Source organism: Herpailurus yagouaroundi, unplaced genomic scaffold (genome assembly GCF_014898765.1).
Source record: "Herpailurus yagouaroundi ecotype Mexico unplaced genomic scaffold, PumYag 28, whole genome shotgun sequence".
Lineage (NCBI taxonomy): Eukaryota > Metazoa > Chordata > Mammalia > Carnivora > Felidae > Herpailurus > Herpailurus yagouaroundi.
In genome coordinates, this window is record NW_024412376.1 from 118,724,246 (window position 1) to 118,739,220 (window position 14,975).

The 14,975-nt window shown below is 37.1% G+C and overlaps 1 long non-coding RNA gene across 1 annotated transcript; it reads left to right on the forward strand.

Moving 5' to 3' along the window:
- Positions 1-1,020: 1,020 nt before the first annotated feature.
- Positions 1,021-13,839, forward strand: LOC121035132 (uncharacterized). The gene is made up of 3 exons (XR_005792762.1): positions 1,021-1,041; positions 2,275-2,365; positions 13,597-13,839. It is a non-coding gene; the product is annotated as an uncharacterized LOC121035132 (long non-coding RNA).
- Positions 13,840-14,975: the final 1,136 nt, after the last annotated feature.

Here is a 14,975-nt window from a genome sequence, read left to right on the forward strand (position 1 = left end):
TCACCAAAGAATTGATCACAAATAAAGTTATAGACAAAAAAAAAATGAGGAAGAAAGAACCAAAAAAGGGGGGGGGGGGAAGTGAGTAAAAAATAAGTTAAAGAAAAGCATGGAAAGGAAGAGAATAGGTTAATTATTTATACAATTTAATCAAATGTCAAGGTGGCAGCTTTTATAGCAGCTACCTGTATGTTAGGCTCAAACTTCATGCTTCCAAATCCTCTTCAATCTGATAAGCATAGTCTTCTATATTTAAGACACAAAGCATCCTACTCCATTGCCAAGAAATCCATGACTCTTGCCAATATCTTTCTATGGTGAACCTTCTAGAAAAATAAAATCTAGTAAATTCTGTGCCTTATTTGCTACACAACTATATTTAACATTTTCTCAGGGACAAGATAGTATCCAAGATGATGACTGAGCAAAGATAACTATTATACATGGTAGTGCTGTGTGCTAGAGTGGGTTTTGAATATGATGGTAAAGTTGACTTTAGCTCTATTAAAGTTGAAAAAAGTCAATATTTACCATGTGTAAAAGAACTCTCCTAAATTTAAAAAGCTGAATATCCAATGAAATAGGATAACCAATATGAACATATTTTAATAACTAGTAAAACTCGCTGACCAAAGGATTCTTTCAAATTAATAAATACACTAAGATCCCCAACAGGGTGAACGTGAAGAAAAGAACATAGATAATCTGTTCACAGAATAGGTAAACACAAATAAATAACCAATAAATGTAGAGAAGGATGCTTTGCCTATACAAACAATCCCATACATAAAAATTTACACAATTACACGATCTACCAGGTTTCACGTTTTGCCCAGGAAATTAGCTGAAAAGTAACAGGGGCCTACTCTAAACTCTAAAAAAAAGTGTGTTGAGACAGGCATGCCCCTATGCTAATAACATACACTGACACATTTTTCTTGAAAGAAAGTTGAAAATATATGTCAACTGACTTATAAAATATGGATGTCATTAATCCATTGTTTCTATTTACAGATACAACTTCTACAGAAATAAACAGAGGTATGGACAAGGATTTTTTACAATGATATACATCTCAGTCATAATTGTTATGTAAGGGGAGTGAGTATGTGAGGTATGTATATATTCAGAGAGATCTTGTTTTTTCATGCTCAGTAAAAGCCCTCTTATCTGATTGGATTGGTATTTAGTTAGTGGGAAAAATGTTGGTTAAAGCAAAAAAAAAAAAAAAATTTTTTTTTTTTTTAATGACCCATACATTCTATTTTAGTTAGGATTCATTTTTGCTGCAAGCAACAGAAACACAAAATAACAGCAACCTAAACAAGATAGAAGGTTATTACTTTTTCAAGTGAAAAGTCTAGCAGTTGGTGATCCAGAGTTATTGTGGCCCCCCAAAACATCCTGGGTGTAGATGCCTTCTTTATCTTCTTGTGTGGCCACCTATGACCTTTATTCCCAGTTTCAGTTCTAGCAATCATGCCTCCATTGCAAAAGCAAAGAAGAAAAGGAGGAAGATAAAGGTATACTCAAACCTGTGACCTTTTCCTAGAGCTGCACACACCATTCTCCTTTCATTTCATCCTCAGAAATGCTGAGATGGTAACACTTAGCTAGCTACAAGGCTAATGGAAAACATCGACTACTTCAGGCAATCCCGTGCCCAACTCAAAATCAGATTTTTTCATATTTATCTTTTCCTCAGACTATAACTTATCCGTGTGCACCACCCTGAACAGAGCTTTGCATACATTAGGTTTTCAGTAACCGACTGAATGGCTAATGCAGACACTAGACAATGTCCCCTTCACATGAAGTGACCTTTTGGTTCAACCTGATATAAACGTTCAAAAAATTTGAAATTACTGAGCTCTGCCATCAAGAAAAATACTCTCTAATACCTGATCGAATATCAGTGGACAGTTAATATTGTAAATGCTACTGGGCCCAGACACACTGACAAATCCAGGTAATCAGGATTAACTTACATCTGCAAAGCAGGTAGCAAATCATAGTACTCAGATTCCTAGTATGCCATGGCATGATGAGAATTCTAGGAGGCCTTGGGTTCACTAGAATATTGACTTAAATTTAGAATATATGGACTATCAACCTATTTGATTGCCCTAAGGGATAGCTTAAGTCTAAGAAGTGCCTGGTGATGCTCTCTGTTCCCTAGAATATACATCAAAGGGCCATTTAAAAGACTGTAAAATCTTACCCAGATTATATCGACCTGCTAATTTGGTATCTTCTTTTCTCTCCTGCCTCAAGCAATTTACCCTTATTCTTTTTCAACCCATAAGAGGATCTGTGTATTCTACATTCTTCAAGACCTGGAAGCTTATCTATACATATAGATAAGGTAAATCTAGATCTAGCTATTTTTAAACTCTTTTAAGTTCATTTATTTATTTTGAAAGAGAGGAGGGAGGGGCAGAAAGAGAGGCAGAGAGAGAGAGAGAGAGAGAGAGAGAATCTCAAACAGGCTCTGCATTGTCATCACAGAGCCAGATGGGGGCTGGTATTCACAAACCATGAGACCATGACCTGAACTGAAACCAAGAGTCTGATGCTTAACTGACTGAGCCACCCAGGTACCTCTAGATATTTTTTTTAAAACAGCTTCTCCTAACTAATCCTAAAATTTCCAAATCCTTTTTTTTTTCTTCCCAATGAAAGAGTCTCCTTAGAACTCTGTGACATAGTTTCGTTAATGTTTGCATACATGCATGTCAGTTTTGGAGGACTGTGAAAGAAACAACACGATGCTTCTTCTGTTTCTTTCCTTCTTCTCCTTCTCCTCCTCCTCCTCCTTCTATTTCTTCTTCCCCTCCTCCTCCTCCTCCTGCTTCTTCTCCTTCTCCTTCTTCACCTTCTTCACCTTCTCCTTCTTCTTACTCCTTCCCCTCCTCCTCCTCCTTCTCCTTCTCCTTCTTCTTACTCCTTCCCCTCCTCCTCCTCCTCTCCTTCTCCTTCTTCTTCTTCTTCTCCTTCTCCTTCTTGTAACTTTCCCCATTGCCTTCCCTTAGATCCAACAATTAAATTACCTTTCATGGCTGCAAATTAGGTTCAACACCAAATATTTTCAGCCATATACTGTAAATGTTAGTAATAGAACACTGGCTCTTACAGAAGTACTCAGCACATATACAAACACAGTTGTCTTAAAAGAAGCACATCACAGTGTCTAGATTCTAGATTCTAGAAATATGAAGATATTCAAAAACCAAACACTGTTTTCTTAAGGCCTCCTTCTTAAGAAGACAAATATGCTTGTACTTTGTAAATGAAAATATCATGGTCAACCAGAGATAATCAATAATGACTGCCATGTTCTCAAAAGGAAGGAAATAGACTTTTTGTTCATTTGTAAAAAATTGCCACTCTGCTGGGTTCTGCTCATCAGCCTCTCCTTTAAGACTATAGTAGACACCAAGAGTAGATACCTACCTCATAATTATTTCCCTTTCTCTAAGAATGGTTCCTACATGCGAGGTGACTTTGTCCATACTATATGGTCCTGTCGATTGGCCATGGTTGATTGGTTCAGTAAAGGCAGCCGACCCAAGCTTGGCTAATCAAAATCATTCTCTAGAATTTTTCAGACTATACTACCCAAAGGGTCTCAACATATCCCTGAGGGTGGAGGAAGCTCAGCAGCTATCCACGGCCATATATGCTGCTATATCGTGCTACCTAAACCTGACTTTGTGCAATAATTTCCTGAAGAATGCAGTCAGATTTTTAAAATGGTTAGTCTTAATCAGAACTTCTTTTTTCTTCTGCACCCATATATAAATTCTCAGATAAGATGTACTCAAGGGGAGATTTTTCTAAGTGCATGTTGTTATAGTGCTAACATGCAATCTGTGTTATGTTGGTACCTAGGAAATTAGGTTCCCCTTAAGATTGCCTACTGGATTTTCCAGAAAGGTGAACTCATAGAAAACATATTGCATTATTCTTCTGGGAATGTTGGTCACATTATTTTTGTAGGACTCCCAGTTAGATGATTTTCTCATTTCTGGTATCTGCTTCAATCATACACCTCACTTCTTTTCTTATAAAAGCAAAATGAGACATGGTAGGAAAAATAATGGCTGTTGTCTACTTGGCAATAGAGTACTTGGCCCATAGTAGATATTCAGTAAATGTTTGGTGAATGAAATAATTCAAGGTGAGTGTTACATCATATATACTATCAAATACATAAGGTATATATATTAAACTATGTCCAATTAATATTAATATATCTATCATTCTATTAAGATTATATATTAATAGAAGTTGTACATCTAAATGAGAGCCATCAAATTCAAATTAGTCACCTTGACTAGGGTAGGCAGCCATTGCTCAAAACAAATTGAACTCTTTCAAAATCATTTTATACTATAGCATGCTTTGGAATAGCCTTACAACATTAGCAAATCTCTTGCTTTTAAAGTACATTTGATTTTTTTATTGTTGCTGGGCTAATGATTTTGATCGACTTAAAAAAATCATCAGCATTAAAGAATTGTATTAGAGCTTGGAAATCATCTAATTAGTGATCAAGCCAGGGGATAACATTTTCTGTTCAGAATAAATAAAATATGACTAATTCTTTCAGTCGATTAATTTTAGACTATAACTTCTTTTAAGTAATGATCATCACCTGCTATGGGATGGGTCTAATCCTCCCAAGAAACCAGCAACATATTAGGCCCATTTTATTAATAATAATACTAAGATTCCGATACTGTATATGCTATAATAACTTTCTCAAGGCTAAACAGTCAGTAGAATATACCATTTAGACAAGTTTATCTTACTACCCCTCTGCCTGTATTGGTAGAGATCCTAAAAGCAAGTTTTCACAATGAGATGATCCCTCCTCAGCTGCAGTTCATTGGATCATGGAAGGGTGGAGGTAAGTTGCTTGATCACCAAGCTAATCAAGTCTTGTACCTAGGGAAATTGGAATTGGGGTTGAGAGAGTCATTGTTTCTTTCTCTGAATTGGCCATGTAAATGACCAAACTGTGGTGTGACCCTTTTTTCTTAATTCAAGAATCAGAGGTGGTTCACTCTTGAGGAGAGATATAGACTATTCTATCATCAGTTAAACTTGCTTTTCCACCCAGCAGAAGCGATGAGAAGGCTAAGTTGCAGAGAGAAGATAAAATACACTCACAGAGAGGAATGTAGATAAACCGCAGAGAGAGATTTTGAATGGCTTTCTGGGCCCTGGTTCTATTTCTTTCCTCATATCCACCTGCATTTCTGTACTTAATTGGAAAATAGCCCTAGTGGTGTTGTACTACATTCTTCTTTTTGATGAAGCCAAAAGTAGTTATCAGTGGGTTTTGTCTGGTCATTTCTCTCCTCACACTTCTGGAAATAGTATACCTCTTCCTTGGGTGTCCTTTTCCTCTTCACTTTATATATTGGTAATGATCTGTCCATTTTGATACCCAGCCTACAGAGGGAAGGCACATGATCGAGACCAAATTGGATACTGTAAATAGTTCTCTCCATGATTTGTTACAGATGACCACATGACTTAAGCCTGAATATTCAGATTACTTTCCTGTGATTTTTTTTTTATATGAGCAAATTTTCCCTCCAGATGAAACACATCTGGTGTGTTTTCAAGTTGGAATGGTATAAATCTGAAGTATGTATGTATGTATGTATGTATGTATTTATTTATATTATTTCAAGTGCGCTCTCTCTCTCTCTCTCTCTCTCAGGGATTTAACAATTAGAAAAACAGAATAACAACTTCCCTCCAATTTCTCTCACAAATGGTGAAGAGATTGAATGTATACATGCTAATAGCTTGGTATATTCTTACCTTAAATTATTTAATATTAAATTTAAATGAGATATATTAGTGGACACCTGGGTGGCCCAGTCGGTTAAGTATCCAACTTCAGCTCAAGTCATGATCTCACAGTTTGTGAGTTCAAGCCCTGCATTGGGCTCTGTGCTGACAGCTCAGAGCCTGGAACCTGATTTCAGATTCTGTGCCGCCCTCTTTGTCCGCTCCTCCCCTGCTCTCACTCTGTCTCTCTCTGTGTCTCAAAAATAAAAATAAAACGTTGAAAAAAAATTGTAGTGAGATATATTAGTTATATAAAAGGTTATGGAATAATATTCCAAGTCTATACTGTACATCTTACACTAAGGTATGCATACTGTGTTTCTGATTCTATAATGATTGGGATAATCCTGGGTCAGGATTCTAACATGGAAAGTGGAGCTGGGGGGGTGATATATAAGCCTTTTACACAAAGCTTTTGAGGTTGTACTGGACAGACTATAGGTAAACAAAAAGAGGGAAGGTTTCTTAGCATTTTATTTATGGGCCTGCATGATCCTTACCATATCCACTCAGATTCTGTTCACAAGAACTCAGTCATATGGTGACACCCAACTGTAAAGGAGGTTGGCATATATACTCTAGCTTTGGGTCCAGGAAGAAACCTATGTAAGTTTATAAGCAACTATGCAGCTCTTGCCATATACTCTTTTGGTGGTTCTAAAATAAAAAAAATTGTGACAGAATATGGAGAATTGTGTAGCCCAATCACTGCCAAATAATTGAAGTGATATTTAGGCTACATGACATGGTACAAAGAGCTCAGGATGAGAATTCAGAAGACTGTATTTTCAGTTTTGTTCTTACCACTGACTCACTCTGTACTGGGAAAGTCGCTTAATATTTCTAGACTTTATTTTCCCTATCACTAAAATTTGTATTAAAATATCTGTCCTACCAGGGTTCTTGGGTGGCTCAGTCAGTTAAGTGTCTGAGTTTGGCTCAGGTCATGATCTCACAGTTTGTGAGTTCGAGCCCCACGTCAGGTTCTGTGCTGACAGCTCAGAGCCTGGAGCCAGCTTCAGATTCTGTTTCTCCCTCTCTTGCTCTGCCCCTCCCCTGCTCATGCTCTTTCTCAAAAATAAACATTAAAGCAACTTTTAAAATATCTGTTCTACCTACACTACAAGTTTATTGTGGCTACCAAATTAAATATATTATAAATGTAGAGTGCTGTTCAAATGGAAGATCCTTCTTAGGACACATACACACACACACACACACACACACACACACACAACTATGCTATTTGCACACATAGAATTCCATGTGTATACTCTACTTCCCATGTTTTCCCATGCTGTTTGACTCTCTCCTCTATAATGTAATAACCTCTTTCAGGGATGCTATGAAACACCTTACATTGTCCTTCTCCCTAGGACCAAAGTATTCATTTGCACAGCTGGAGGAATGTAGGCTGTTCACAAATGAGTCCCTCAAGTATTTCCCTCTCTCTGCTGAAGGGAGATATCTTACTCAAGATTTTGTTCCCTCCCCAGAGGTCAACCTGTATTCAATACCTTCACAGGGGTATTTATAATAGGCCTATTTCCTATTTCATGATGATTCTGAAGGACCATCCCAGGTTCAGTGAGCCCCCACTGGAGTGCCTGAGGGCTCTACTGCTGTTCCACTTTTTCCTCCTAAGTCCTTCTCCCCTGCCCCTCCCCCCCCACCTCCTCATGCCCACCCTGTATTTTTCCTGAGAGCACTCCTAGATACATCTCTTATTTGCAATCCTCTGTCTCAGACTCTGCTTCCCAGGACACTTGACCTAAGATAGGCTTCTCATTCCTATCCTTGACCTCGCTATAGTTTGTTCTCAGCATTCAGCCGGAGAGATGCTGTTAGAACTAAATGCTTGTATGTTTCCTAGAGTCACTATAAAAAAGTACCACAAAATGGGTGTCTTAAAACAACAGAAATTTGTTGTTTCACAGTTCTGCCAGAAGTTGGAGCTCAAGATGTCAGCAGAGCTATGCTCCTTCTGAGTGTCTGAATCATATCTTTCCTTGCCTCTTCCTAGCTTCTGATGGTGGCCATCAATCCTTGTCATTTCTTGGTCTGCAGCTGCATTGCTCCAAACTCAACCTCCGTCATCACATGGCATTCTTCCTGGGTCTCTGTCTTTTCCTTTTCTTGTAAGGACGCTGGACATACTGAATTAGGGCCCACCCTAATGACCTCATCTTAATGTGATCAGATCTTCAAAGACCCTATTTCCAAATAAGGTCATATTCACAGGTACCTGGAGCTAGAACATCAGCATAACTTTTGAACATCAGCATTCAACTCATAACAGCAGTGCCCCAAATCCTCCACTTACTCTCTATATCACTCAGAGTAAACCTGAAGTGGCCTGCAAAGCACTATACAGTCTGTCCCCTGAAACCTGAATGGCCTGATCTTCCACTCCTCTCCTCTCCTAGAGATCACTTTCCTGCAGCCATAGTAGCCTCCTTGTTGCTTCCTCACTTGCCAGACACACCCCCATCTCAGGGCTTTGCATCTGCTTATCTGTTTACCTAGAATGTTTTTCACCTAGAGATCTCTGCACCACTCTTTACCTAACCTACTACTAATTTGTGCACAAATGTTTCTTCTCGGTGATGCTTTCTCTAACACTCTATTTAAAATTACAAACAACCTTATCCCACACTCTATCGCCAACCATTTTTTCCCTCCATAGAACTTCTCACCTTTTTAAAAAAAATGTTTATTTATTTTTGACACAGAGAGAGTGAGAGACAGAGTGCGAGTGCAGTAGGGACAGAGAGAGGGAGACACAGAATCCTAAGCAGACACAGATTCTGAATCAGCTGTCAGTACAGAGCCCGATGCGGGGCTTGAACTCGGGAACTGCGAGATCATGATCTGAGCTGAAGATACTCAACTGACAGTCACCCAGATGCCCCATCTCACCTTCTAATATACCATGTAATTTACTTCTTCATTGAGTTTATTATAATCTGCAGTATGACTTCTGTGGTCTCAAGGCAATTTTGCCTTAATGGCCTCTTCCTCCATTAAAAAAATATTTATAATTGTATTTTATGGCTGCATTGATATAAAGAAAAATATGATCCAGGGTGGATGCATTATTGTAATATTCACATTTTTTCTGGTTTTAAAAGAAATTACAATTAAAACATTTTTGTGGGCCACCAGAAGGATCCTGGGCATTAGGCCCCATGTATAATGGATAACTTGGCCCTGGGTTTATAACTGCTTCCCCATCAGAAGGTAGGCTTTTGGAGGACAAGGACTCTTGTCTATTTTACCAATTGATATTTCCCCAGCAAGTAAAACAGGGCCTGGCATATAGCAATGTTCAATAAATATTTGCTGAATATACAAGTGGCTAAAAATATCATTTTGATTTTCCATTAGTTTGCCATTCCCTTAGTGAAATAGGTTTGTGTGGCCTAACCTAGAATGTACTGTTATTTCCACTTGAATACTTAAAACTTCAAGAATAATTCTTTAAGAGCCTAAGCAATCTTTGAACTAACCATAGGACTCCAACTTTATACAACTCTTGGGAACCATGGGAGTGAGCTAGAGGAGTTACTCTTCTGTATCTGTTCTTGGTGCTCTGTAAAGTTCTATGCTCTGTCTGGAAGTTATTACAAATACTATGAGGAACATTTTTTTTCAACTTAAAAAAACTTCCTTAAACAATTATAAGAAAAAATCTTGCTAGCTTGAAATAAACCATAATATTGAAATATCTTCTAAGTAACGAAATAAGTCATGAAAATGCTTAAGATAATTTTATAAAACTAAACTAGTGTGGTTGCCATGTTACAGAGATTCATTTTAATGAAAAAAAAAGAAAAAAAAAACTCCATGAAAATTGGTGGGTCTCAGGTGGTAGAGCAAGGATAAGAGAATGACTAAATTTGATTTGTATTTATTAGAAAAGGGGAGATCAGACCTTCAATTTGATTTGGGAAAACCGAAGTTAAACTTGCAGGGGTAAAATATAGCTTATTTTTTACTGAAGAATCTTGGTACTTATGAATTTCTTAGGCTAAAATGTGGCCACTAAAACCTTTTTGAGAGGAAATGTTATTTCATGGGAGACGAAAATCATTACAGTGTTGCATACATTTAATAATATGAAGAATATTCTAATTTACAGCTGATGAGGAACTTTCATGGTGGTTTTCTTACCCTTTCTGGAACTACTGTGAAACTTCCCATTTGTTCTACAGGCAGCAGTCTTATTTGTTTTTCTTGGAACTTGACTAACAGTCAATATTTAGGTATATATGTCTGTCCCCCATTAGACTGTTGGGGGAAGCATGAGCAGTTTATTTTAGTACATATATCACCCAGCATGATGCTTTTCATATTGAATAGATATTCAATGAATGAACTGTTGAACGTGAAATGATTTAACAACTATGGACATGGGGTGATTTTCTTAAGCTTGTTTTCATTATATAAATATTTAGGAAATTCTTTCCTTTGAAGGTTTCTTTTTTGCTACCTGACAGGTATCTGTTTCATATACCTGCTTAAGATATGGGTCCCAACCCTGTCAGAGTAGGGCAGAAGATGGACCCGTTATCTACTTATCTAATACTTGCCTGGAAACTTACTGGAGACATTATATACATGATCTCACTTAATAATAACAACAACTTAGAGATATAGGAATTATATACTTCATATGATAAATTAAAAAAGGCCAGGGCTGACTAATATGCTCAAGGTCAAACAGCCAATAAGTTAAAGGGTGAAATTCAGTCCTAAATCTGTCTAATACCAAAACTTACATTCTTTCTCACATGAACAAAAGATCAGCTCTACAAAGTAATATGACATTTAGGAATGGAGCATGCTTTTAAGGCAAGATATTGAAAGATAACATAATGAATTTTTATAAAGTAGCTTAAATTTTAATTCAGTAGCCACTACATTAAAATAAGAATTTTGAATCATAATGATCTGCCAGAGAGACCTATATGAAAATAATGAATACATTGCTAAGAAAAATGAAGACATTTACAGTGACAGATACTGGTCCATGGAATTTTATATCATTTTTACATCCGTATTTTGTCATGTCCAGGTCAATTGTGAAAATGATTCTACTACTTTTATATTCTTTGTCCTTCTTTACCTTTTGTGATGATTTATTTCTGCCTGTCTCCTTTAGTCTTATATGTCGCATCTTCACTTGCATTGCTGATTTTTTTCTATCTTACTTCTATGAATTCATTACTTATCCAAAGTTTCTTTATATCTTCTTCTTTTTTTTTTTTTTTTTTTTTTTTTGGTCCTCCTGAAAGAGCTTATTACAATACTATCTGTGTGATTCAAAGAAGTCCCAGTGTAGACCCATGCAATGCTTCTTCTCAGATTTCAGAGCTAGGGAAATATCTCTTTCCTGATAATTTGGTTTTCTGCCTTATTAGCTATTGAGAGTGATGTATCCTATTATATTTCCCTTTTGCTTTGAATGCCTGAAAGATAAGCATTTGGTTTTGTGCACAATAGCAATAGTTTCCCTAGACTTCGTTGTCTGGGATGATTATTGTTCCCATCATTACTTGTCTGTTGTCATTGTTTAAATGATGTTACGGTTTTCTCATGTGTGACCTTAATCTGTAAGAGACCTCCCTTTCTTTTTGGAGGTAAGAAAAAGAGAAAAAGATGAGGAAAGAGACTGAAAGAGATAGAAAGAGACGTGGGAAAATTAGACATTTCATCAGTTTTGCATCAAATTTGGTTCTGCCCTGTCTTCTCCAATTTAAGTGAATAATTTCTGTCTTGCTTTGTATGCAACTTCGAGTAGCTGGGACAACTGATTTACTCTTTTGTGCTTGACAACATGTGTTCGTATCTCATGTCCTTTAGGAATGGAGCACTTCTTTATTTTGTCAAACTTTTTCTACAGCCTGTCTTTTTCCCAGATTGGAGCCTTCTTTCTGAATGCCAGATCTACACAGGAGGTCTTGTTATCCTTGGCCAGATAGCCCCAATTCTGAATATGAGCCTCTCTGTCCATCTGTCTGTTGCTATGTATATGTATGCACACACGCCTGTATGCACACATGTTTAACATACACACATATGCATGTTAATGATATTAAGAAAGTCTAATAGAAGGTGCCGGTGTGTATTTATATTAATGCTAAACACTGTCTGTGCTGTTTCTGTTATCTGTGCCATATTTTAGTTGGTTGCTTTTGCCTTGCTATTTGCCTTTCAATGTCCCTTTTACAACACGGCATCTATGTCTACTTTGAGATTCATGCCCACCACTGCCAGCTTTAACACACAGCAGGATAATCTGGTTTCATTTTAAATTCTTTTATCTCTCTAAAAAGTTAGAAGGAAACATTGCTTTATAGCCCTTTAGTTTGGTTTGGACTTTGACGCTATGTTGATAGTAGATTAGGTCAGCCTGCCTGCATGTACCTACATATATTTATATGTATATACTTACATTCTGCCATATCCAATAAAAAGAATATTCCATTCTACAAATTAGTTGTGCCACTGACATATTTTCCTTCTCTGATTCAGTTCATCAGAACTTTACTGGATCTCTACCATGTACAAGGCACTACACTAGCTCCATAGTAACAAATACAAATAAGACGTGAAGTCTGTTCTTTATGGAGTCATGGTCCATGCTGGAGACAAAAATACCTATGATATAAGTGGAGAGAGATATGGGTCTTGACAGTGATTCAAATTTTGTGGCTGACATGCTTCCTAGTGGCACACTTCAGGGTTAGACCCAGGGACTTGTGTGAGTTGCAGAGCACTAGCTGTCACTGTCACCTGTTTCCCCATTTAAAAAAAATTTTTTTAATGTTTATTTATTTTTGAGACAGAAAGAGACAGAGCATGAATGGGGGAGGGTCAGAGAGAGGGAGACACAGAATTGTAAACAGGCTCTAGGCTCTGAGTGTCAGCACAGAGCCCGACGCGGGGCTCGAACTCACGGACCGTGAGATCATGACCTGAGCCGAAGTCGGCCACTTAAGCGACTGAGCCACCCAGGCGCCCCTTTTTTTATAGTGGTGGTAGTACTGGATTATTTTAGGAATAATCTTGAATTCAAACACATGTATGCTGGCATGTGAACCTGAATAGATTACTTACCCTCTCTATAGCTCATTTACCTGTTAATAATATGCAGTCATATGTATTTATTAAATGTATAAATATTGTCATATAATGTATGTGCCTGGCACAAAGTTGTCTTAGAGGATACGGTGGTGTATAAGACACGTAAGTTTCTGTTTCATGAAGATTAAATTTTAAAAGACAACCATACTGGCCCAACTGTAGTAATATAGAATTACATACACAATATATAGTTTACTAAAGCAATATTTTATGTAAGTATTATTGCATATTTGAAAGATATTCAATATATTCTAGGTATTTATTTTTATTTATAGGTAATAAAAAGTGAACTTTTTCTTGCATCATGCAGAAATCAAGATATCACAAAGTATTACATATGTCATATGTATTTAATGTTTTATCTCAAGGTAGAGAATACAATATAGTAAGTGTTTGTGGCAACTTTCACTCAGTGCAGAGATGTCACTGCTTGATTTGACATTTCACTGATTCTTGAATCTGGCAGTTGAGATGAATACCAGAGTTCCTAACATGCTATGTTCTGGGTTTTAAATCACCTTCTGGCTCCTCTATTATTCTCTGAACTTAATAAAGACATTATGCCCATGTGTTTTCCAGATCTCATAAAGCGTAAGGCGGTGTAACCTAAGGTGCTGGAGGAAGGAGTCAGTAGATACCTTAGAATGGCCCCTTTCATCCTGATCACAAGGCGTGGGACATTAACATGGATCTATGCTCTTCTCCAGCAGCTGGACCCAGGGTAACTTCTGAGAAATGCTGACTTCTGCACTGACTTTATGCAGAGATGAAAGAAATGTGTGTGTGTCTTAAAAGCAGTGATTAAAGATTTGTCGGACTTTCTACTATTCTTTCATCATTTACCCAAACCTATGAGTGTGACAAAGTGTGTGTCATTAGAAGGCTTTTGTTAAAAAGTAACCACATGAGATACACGTGATGATGTGTGAAGGTTCCCCACCCCCAAAAAGGTTTGTTAAGAAGTTTCAAATACTAACTTTTAGATCATCGGTAACATTTTACATCAGAAAGACAGTGTTTCTGAATGTAGATATATTGGGCCTCAGTTTACTTGTCTGTAACTCAGGGCCAATAATAGAGGGTCCTTGTGATTATTAAATAAGTTAATAGGTATGAAGTGCTTTGAAAAATACGTGGCAATAGAAAGTGCCCCCCCCACCCCAGACAGGAAAAAGGTAAATAACTTCACCCAAGTCATGCTGCTTGTTACTAATTACCTACACTGCAAGAATTGATGTATGTTTCTTGACTTATAGTTTAGCAAGAAGTTGAGAAAGATACTATACAAGTGATGTTAATTTTATATGCTCACCGTGTTCAGCCACTGAGATTTTGGCATTCATCTCTTAGGCAGCCTGTGTTACCAGAACTATTACCCAAATTGTACTTAGAAGTGAGGAGAGCTGTAACAACAACAACAACAACAACAACAACAACAAAAGCCTAAAAGATATATCTCTTAGCTTGGTAAGACGTCAGTGGATGGCAAGAAAATTTGTGTAAGAGGCTAGAAAGATGGAGACCCAAGATATACAGTGGCAAAATATCTGGCAAGACTAGCTGCAAAATCCTGGAAGGTGAACTGTATGTTTACCAAATCTGCATCCATCAGAGGACCCGAATAAATTAATGAATGGGCAACGCCTCTACCCACCTGTTGTATTTTAAATGAGTGAAAAATGAAATTCTACTTTGTTGGTCATTAAAAATTTAGGTTCATATGTTATTGCAGGTAGTGCCACGTAAACTAATACAGTCTTTTGTGTAAACATCAATTCATTACTTTGGTCTTAATTTTTTCTATTTACCAAATACTTTCTTACTACAAGTTACTTGAATTTTGTGATGTTTCAATCTAAATTTATTTGAATTACTATTAATGAAGGGTACAATTAAGCACTTGCTTTTTGCCAGGTACTGTGCCAAAATATTTAACTTGTCTCACTGGCACTTTATAG